Genomic DNA, 8,049 nt, shown 5'->3' on the forward strand with positions numbered 1-8,049 from the left:
ATTGACGTGGATGCTACAAAGTGCAATAGCAATAGCTGCATCAAAGATCCCATTCTGTTTCATAACCTATACATAATATGCTTTTGGCACTTTCTAGCTATGTTACTTATCATTAAACATGTATAAAGCATAATATAAAGTGCAAAGGAACAAGTAATAGGTTTATTCCATGCTGAAAAAAAGAAGAAAGAGAACACAATGTTTCGGCCGTGGAGCCTTCTTCAGGTGTGCTCCACGGCCGAAACGTTGTGTTCTCTTTCTTCTTTTTTTCAGCATCGAATAAACCTATTACTTGTTCCTTTGCAGCCTACGCATGCTGACGCAGCTACCCACCTGAACTAATATAAAGTGTTTTCCTCTTTGCCTTTCAATGTTTTTCAAGAGCATGGTCACATTTACTGCAATGCTTTCATTCAAGAAAATTAATTACAAGGAATAACAACACCAAGGAATTAGATGTGTTAGAGGATGTTTATTGAGTTTGAAGGTACAGTGGGATTTGACTTAACCTGTTTTGCTGGGTTACAGGACAAGGAACAAGGCACCCCATGCAGAAATTGATTTGCCTATAATATATACAGTAGTATAGCTAGAATTGATGTCAAGAATGAGTATGATTTAGATTTGGCTAGGTTGTCATCGTCTTTTGTGAACTACAGTCAAAACCCTCTATTTAGATTAAATGTAATATACAGTATAGAAGTTCATCTGCAGTCAAAGAATGGAATGTTGAGGAACCATAAACATTGAAAGTATGTCTAGACCTTAAAAAGCGGAACAGCAAAATCTCGAAACGGTTAAACTTGCTGGTTTGCAGACAAATCTTTAAAACATGAAATTCTAACAACCTGAAAACAGATTCTGGATTATGCAAACCGGATGACCGGATGAGAGGGCATGTACTGTATCCCCGAAAATGTATGGAAAAATGAACGCTCTTGCTAGGATATGGCTTTTTGCATGCCTCAGTGAGTGTAATAAACTTCCGATCGTGTTAGCGTGGGTATTGCTTGCGGAAGTAGTGCTTGCTCGAGGGTGCAGTTCAGCTATTAATAAATATAATTGCCACTATATATACACTTTATGGTGTTTACCATTTTTTATTGTTAAAGGAAGAAGCCTGTGACCTCATAAAGGCTTATGTACTGATTCTAATAATTACGTCTATGTGACTAAATTGTTCAGAAAGAATTTGCCTCCATTTATATATGTGCATGTTAAGAACGGTTATTAACAATAAGCAAATTACCTTTTGAAATATCCTTTGTCATAAAGCTAGTGATGCAATGCGGTCCTCAATTGAGAATTTTTGTATGTCCCGACAGATTTGGCCTGGCATTTAACATTTTAAATTTTCTTATCTGAAGCGTGGCAATAACAAAAGTGATTAAAGTCTGAAAGGAAACAAAAATGTCTTATCATGCATGCATTCAAGTGACCAAGAATTACCCCAAACTATGATGAGTTTTAAACCAGTATCCCAAAAAAGTAATTTTGGATAAGAGCTTATGACTTATGACTGTGTATCCATATATATTATCTAATTAAGGTACCACAAAGTACATGTTTTTTAAGATTTGGTGATATTGTACTGCTTCTAAGAGGGATAAAATCTGGTAAAATCAGGAATATGAAAACGAGAGAACTAAAGACTAAAGACAGAAACATTTTTCTGTCATCTGATAGTAGTGAAAACGTTTCATATAACAAGTGCTAGTAAAATACCAGCCATGTAAAATCTCCAAGCTTTGTTGTTTCTCTAAAGGGTGGTATTTATAAATTGTGCTATTCATAGACCTCTTTGTATAGGAATGAACAACACCCTGCTATACCTGACAACACAATATTGTTTTGGTTCTTTGACATTCTTTATAGAATAGGTTTGGGTGCAGTTATACTTTACGTATGCAGGATCTCATCACATAAGAAAGAATGGAAGAAAAAGGTGGAAAAATACAATTTCCTGAATCTTCCTTTTCATTCTAATTCCAAAGAGTTTCCTTCAACTTGTGCAAGAGGAAGAGACACCAACAATGACTGTAAAGAATGCTGAAATGAGGTTGAACCTGTTACAGGATTCCAAAGTCTTTGTTTAATAACCGTGTGAAGAATGGAAGAAATGTTCCAAGCTTCTGTCTTTTTTTTTTTTGCTTTTCGTAGACAGCTATTGCAATCACAAAATGGTTTCAACTCTGTGCCACAACTGTGAATGAGTAATCATTTTTTACAGACAAATCTAGTGGCATTATGATGAAATTTAAAAGCAATGATTACTCCCTTGAAGGGTGTATTTCCTCCAGATGCTATGTATGTAAAGTCTTGGGCTCACTTGTAAAATAGTGATTCATTAACTTTGCAAGCTGTGAAATGAAGTTTGCACATCCAACATCTTGAAAAGCAATGAAAAAATTGCTTTTACAGCCGAAAAAGGGTTGGCTTATTAAACTATAAGCCAGATCAATGCACAGTATCAAAAAACATAATTTTTGTTGTTGATTGAATGCAAGTGCATCATCCTACCTGATTTAACAAATTTAGGGTTGTGTTTATTCTATGTTAGTTGCTTCTTGCGGAGAACAGGTCAGATATTAGCATGTTTATATTAAGAATATTATTTTATTCACGTCAGTTAAGGAAAGTTACATTTTCCATTGTACTTTTAGCCTTTGGCCTCAACTTTAAGCTTTTATGTTCTTGTCCTCATTGTAGGTCAGCAGTGCCTACCTTGCTTTAGTCCCTGGGGGCAAATGAGGGGTGGGGCAGTTTGCTGTCACTCCCTCTGTCAGATGAAGCCAAAAAGTGCATGCTGGGAAGGAGTAAATAAGTTCAATCTGTTAAGCAATTGTTTAAGGGAACATTTAAAAAAATAGTTCCTTTAACTTTGCTGCTCATTGGGTTTTGCTGTTCATTCATTATTGCTTTGTAATTCAATGCGAACCACAGTAGAGAGTAGGAGCTCATTATATATATAACATACTGGAATGCTTTTGCATTATAGGTGACACTGTAGGTTTCAGTAGGTTCCACACATGACCATCACTTTGATTGATTGATTTCTAACAGACTTTAAAACAAATATGGGGCGGAGTTTTAAAAGTTTTAAACAAACTTTTGGGGTGGAGTGGTCGCACTGTGGCTAAGGATCTGTGCCTGTGGCTGGAAGGTTGCTAGTTCAAATCCCGTGGCCAGCAGAGGAATCTTACTCCGTTGAGTCCCTGACCATGGTTGTTAACCCCAACTGCTCTAGAGGTGCTATAAAAATGGCTGACCCTGTGCTCTGACCCCAAGCTTCTCTCTCCCTGCCTGTGTGTCTCATAGAGACCAAGCTGGGGTATGTGAAAAGACAAATTTCTAATGCAAGAAATTGTATATGGCTAATAAAGTGATCTTAAATATGTTTTCAAACTTGAATCTGGGGATTGATTCACACTGTAGATGGCCTTGGATTAACACAATATTGAGATGTTTGTGTTTAAGTGGAATGTAAAAATCACTGTTTTCACAGGGGGTGGCACGATGGTGCTGTTGTTAGCATTGCTGCCTTGCAATGCTGGGGGCTTGGGTTCAGTTCTGGACCTGGGGTGCTATCTGTGTGGAGTTTCTCTGTGTTTGTGGGGGTTTCCTCCATTCAATTCAATTCAGTTTTATTTGTATCATGCTTTTTACAATGGGCATTGTCACAAAGAAGTTTTACAGATTTCCGGGCCTGAACCCCCACTGAGCAAGCCTGAGGCGACAGTGGCAAGGAAAAACTCCCTAGACTAAAGTAGGAAGAAACCTTGAGAGGAACCAGTGTTCAAAAGGGGGAGCCTATCCTCCTCTGGCCAGCACCGGGTTAAATGAGAATTAACACATATGATAGTTGTAGTTTTAGCAGCCTTAGGAACAAGCACCAGCACTTCTGTTTTGTCAGAATTAAGCAGAAGGACGTTGCAAGCCACCCAGCTTCTGATGTCTTTCAGACAGTTTTCTATCTTGGAAAATTGTGATACTTCATCTGGTTTGACTGATATGTACAGCTGAGTATCATTTGCATAACAGTGGAAGTTAATGTCATGCTTACGAATTATATGACCAATGGGTAATATATACAGGGAAAACTGCAAAGGACCAAGCACTGAACCTTGAGCGACCCCATATTTTACCCTGGTAGGCTCAGACTATTCATTAATTACCAATACAAATTGATAGTGATCACTTAGGTAGTATCTGAACCAGGAGAGTACCTGTCCACTTATGCCAACAAGGTTTTCAATTCTGTTTAATAGAATGTTATGATCTATGGTATCAAACGCTGTGTTTAGATCTTATAACACAAGCATAGAAACTCAGCCAATGTCAGTAGAGAGTCATTCAGTACTTTGACTAAAGCAGTCTTTGTACTATGGTGTGGTCTAAAGCCTGATTGAAAAACTTCTTTGCAAAAATGTACACAACTGTTTTGGTACAGCTTTTTCTAGGACTTTAGAGATAAAGATTGGATTTCTTGATAAGAGGTTTAATGACAGCCATTTTTAGAGATTTTGGTACATATCCAAGGTTTAGAGATTAATTTATAATATTTAAAAATGGTTTACCAATAGTGGGTAGAAATTCTAGAATACATTTTGTGGGAATAGGATCAAGCAAGCAAGTAGATGTCACTACTGCACTAATGCACTCAATTCTGAATATTCAATTGGGGCAAGAGATTCTAATCATTCAGTAAACTCTGCTGCTACAGTAACTCATTTGTTGTTACCTTAGAGGTTGAGGTAAGCAGTAGGTTGTTATAGGTTGAGCTAGAATTTTGTCCGTAATTTTTATAATCTTCTCATTGAAAAAGTTCATAAAGTCGTTACAGCTAAGTCCAATTGGGACCTGCAGGTCAGTTGTTTCATGATTTCTAGTTAGTTTAGAAACTATTAAATAGGAATCTGGGAATATTTCTATTGTTTACTATCAGTCTGGAAAATTATGATGACCTAGCAGTAGTTAGAGCTTGCTTGTAATTTAAAAGGCTATCTTTCCAGGCTCTTCGAAATACCTCCAAATTAGTAGAGCAGCACTTGCGTTCCAGTTTACGAGAGGCTTGTTTGTGTGCACGAGTATGATTAGTGTACCACGGTGCAAGCTTTTTTTCAATAACTCTTTTCTTCTTAAGTGATGCGACTACGTCAAGCGAATCTCGTGAAGTAGTTTCTAAGCTTTCAGTAATCTGATCAAGTGTACTCTGGGTTCCTCCCACAGTCCAATGACATACCTGTATTGGTAGGTTAACTGGCTTCTGGCAAACTTGTCCCTGGCGTGAGTAGGTGAAGGTTTGTGTCTGTGTGTTCTCTGCGATTGACTTGTGTCCTGTCCAGGGTGTACTCTGCCTTTGCCCAGTGTTTTCCAGCTCCCTTGTGACTCTAAATTGTAAGAGGTGGTTAGAAAATGGATGGATGAATGTTTTCAGAGATTTATGACTTGATCAAATTTGAAATGCCCATACAGCTCATTAAAGAATAACACATCTATAAACTTAGAAATGAATGGAATTTGCCTTCTGCTTTAGTACATCTGGAGAGATATATTTCTCATGGTTTCCTCTCACAATAAAAATGAAAAAATCCTTCAATTTAATATAAAAATCAAGTGGACCACTTACTTGTTGCCTGGGTGTTCTGAAGTTTTTTTAAATCAGAAATCCAATCTAATAAAATGGTCTGCTAAAGTAAGAAAACCAACATATATATTTTACAAGTTACGGTAAACATATTGTAGTTTCTCATTGCTAGTTGCTTTGTCATTTTTTAAAATATTGCACATGGCATTTTCAGAATATTTAGAATTAAGGATTTTAATATAGTGCAGGAATTTGTTTAGCATTTTCTTTAAAAGATTCTGCTGATCTGTGAGCTGGATTGGGCTGTTGTTAGACTGAATTTTGCTTTACACCTGGCAAAATGCACAAACTGGAATTTAGTAAAATGATGTTTGTTTTTTAGATTGGAATTGACATTTAATATGAATTTGATAATTGTTGCATTGGGGCTATAACTTCTGAACCTGTGCAGGAGGAGCAAGGACCATGCACACTTTTCTCCAAAGTCTGCAATAGGAATGAAATTCCTTCCTTCAATTTAATATAAAATTAAATAGAGGCAGTTACCTAAAGTCTACTACTTCCTACTTTAGTCTTGTCTTTTAAAAATCATCAATCTAATGTAGTATAAAATTCATTTCAGAACACAGAAAAGACTTTCAGAGTCTTTAACATTGCTATTTAATGGAGCCATGATGACGCACTTGTCAGTACTGTGAGCTCACAGGTGCCGATTCAACCAGGTGATACCAGAGATACCATGGCTGACAAAAGCTCACAAAGCTCACACGTACTGTACCTTGCAGTTATCCTTATCACTTCCTTATCACACAGTTATCTTTATCCCATTAATAGCCATACGGTATAGCCTACAGTAGATCTCAACTGGAGATTTCTGTTCTGCAGGGTTCAGCCTGCTCTCTGGAAAAAGCACCTCTAATAGCTGACTTGTTCAAGCAGTTTTAAAGGTTAAAAATGTTGTTTCTCTAATACCAATCCTTCTGGATTTCTGGTGGCTCCTGGCTAAGATGACAGTGTAGCTAGTATGCTCTTACACACTCATCTTACATTATATTCTGAACGTTCTTCTTATACTTCATTTAAAATTTCATTTAGAGTAGATCTTGATACCACACTTTGTCTTGCAAACTCCTGAGAAGCACAATTCATTAGCAAATGAGCCAGGCATCCCTTTTCCCAATGCCAAGGATAAAAATGCTGGCAGAAAATACTGATCTAATCAGTTCAACAGTCATGATAATGATTCTAGTCTCTTCTCTTTAATACTACTTTCTGTTGTCTAAAATCATTACCATCCCAGTGGCCTTAATTAGCACTGAGAAATACACTAGCTCAAAGGTACGTAACTGTGATATAGTCTGAAACAATAGTTTCTCTAAAAACTTATCAGAACACATAATTCATTTTACACTTATACATATAATACTCATATCACCTGGCTATGTGACTTCTATGTGCTCAGTGAGGAACCACTACCTCTATATACTGTTCATGGGCACTTCCTGTGATAGAGCATTTCTGAGTGCTTGTCACTAATAAAAATGCAAGAATTTTAATCCACTGAGCTCATCTGGTTTCTAGAAAATAGGCATTCGGATGTGACTCCTACTAAGTGAGGATTCCCAGGTGAATATATACAATATACTCTGCACAAAGCCTTTTGTTTGTGGTTACAACTTTAGATAAAATAATCTAAGATTCAAAGATTTGGTACCCTTAACTTTCATTTGGTCACTTCCAATGGCAGATTTTTTTTCTTATCAAATAAGCATGGGTAGATGACATTTTGAGAGTGCAAGAACTGTGATGATGTGGTCAGATTATTTTGTTTTCATTTCCACTATTCCTTGAATTACCCCCCTTTTTTCTTTTTCTTGCGAGCTCCTATTGTTTGTATAGTTTTGTGTATATGTCTGAATATGTTCCTTGTTGTGTTCTGTTTTACACATTGCAGAGAAGATGTGTTATAAAATATCGATCCTTTCTGTCATTCAAAATGATGACCAAGAGAAAGGGCTGTATAGATCCCATGGTAATGTACTGTATTAATACTCATATTACTGATGAGCTGATTTAAGCACATCCTTCTATGTGGTGCAAAAAGAGTACTCATACAGTACTTCATTGTCTACTTGCAGGGAGGAGTCAAGATTACAAAAAAGGTTGATTCCAAGTTGAATTTAATAATTGCCTTTTCTTTCTGGTGGATTTAACATCTTCATTAAATGTAAGATCTATGGACTGTCGATTGTTCAGTAATTTCTTTTCCTTCAGCAAACAACACAATTGTTCCCACAGTTTAAAACAGACTTGTATTGTTTCCACAAAGGATAGGAACAATGCATTGTCTTGCCAGTGACAAAAAGAGTCCATTAATCATTCGTGTTATTATTATAAAACTTAAATTTCTGCTCTCCAGAATTGCCTTTGATTGCAGAAAACTGTAAGAAAAGTTTAGTTAA

The 8,049-nt window shown here is 36.6% G+C and overlaps 1 long non-coding RNA gene across 1 annotated transcript; it reads right to left on the bottom strand.

Annotated features, from left to right (window-relative positions):
* Positions 1-457: 457 nt before the first annotated feature.
* LOC148672899 (uncharacterized) lies at positions 458-7,452 on the bottom strand. Its single transcript, XR_015935892.1, has 3 exons — positions 6,134-7,452; positions 5,243-6,030; positions 458-2,806 (listed from the first exon to the last, which is right to left on the bottom strand). It is a non-coding gene; the product is annotated as an uncharacterized LOC148672899 (long non-coding RNA).
* Between the last annotated feature and the right edge of the window lie 597 nt (positions 7,453-8,049).

The sequence above is a fragment of the Lepisosteus platostomus genome, chromosome 4 (assembly GCF_059453375.1).
Source record: "Lepisosteus platostomus isolate fLepPlt1 chromosome 4, fLepPlt1.hap1, whole genome shotgun sequence".
Classification (NCBI taxonomy): domain Eukaryota; kingdom Metazoa; phylum Chordata; class Actinopteri; order Semionotiformes; family Lepisosteidae; genus Lepisosteus; species Lepisosteus platostomus.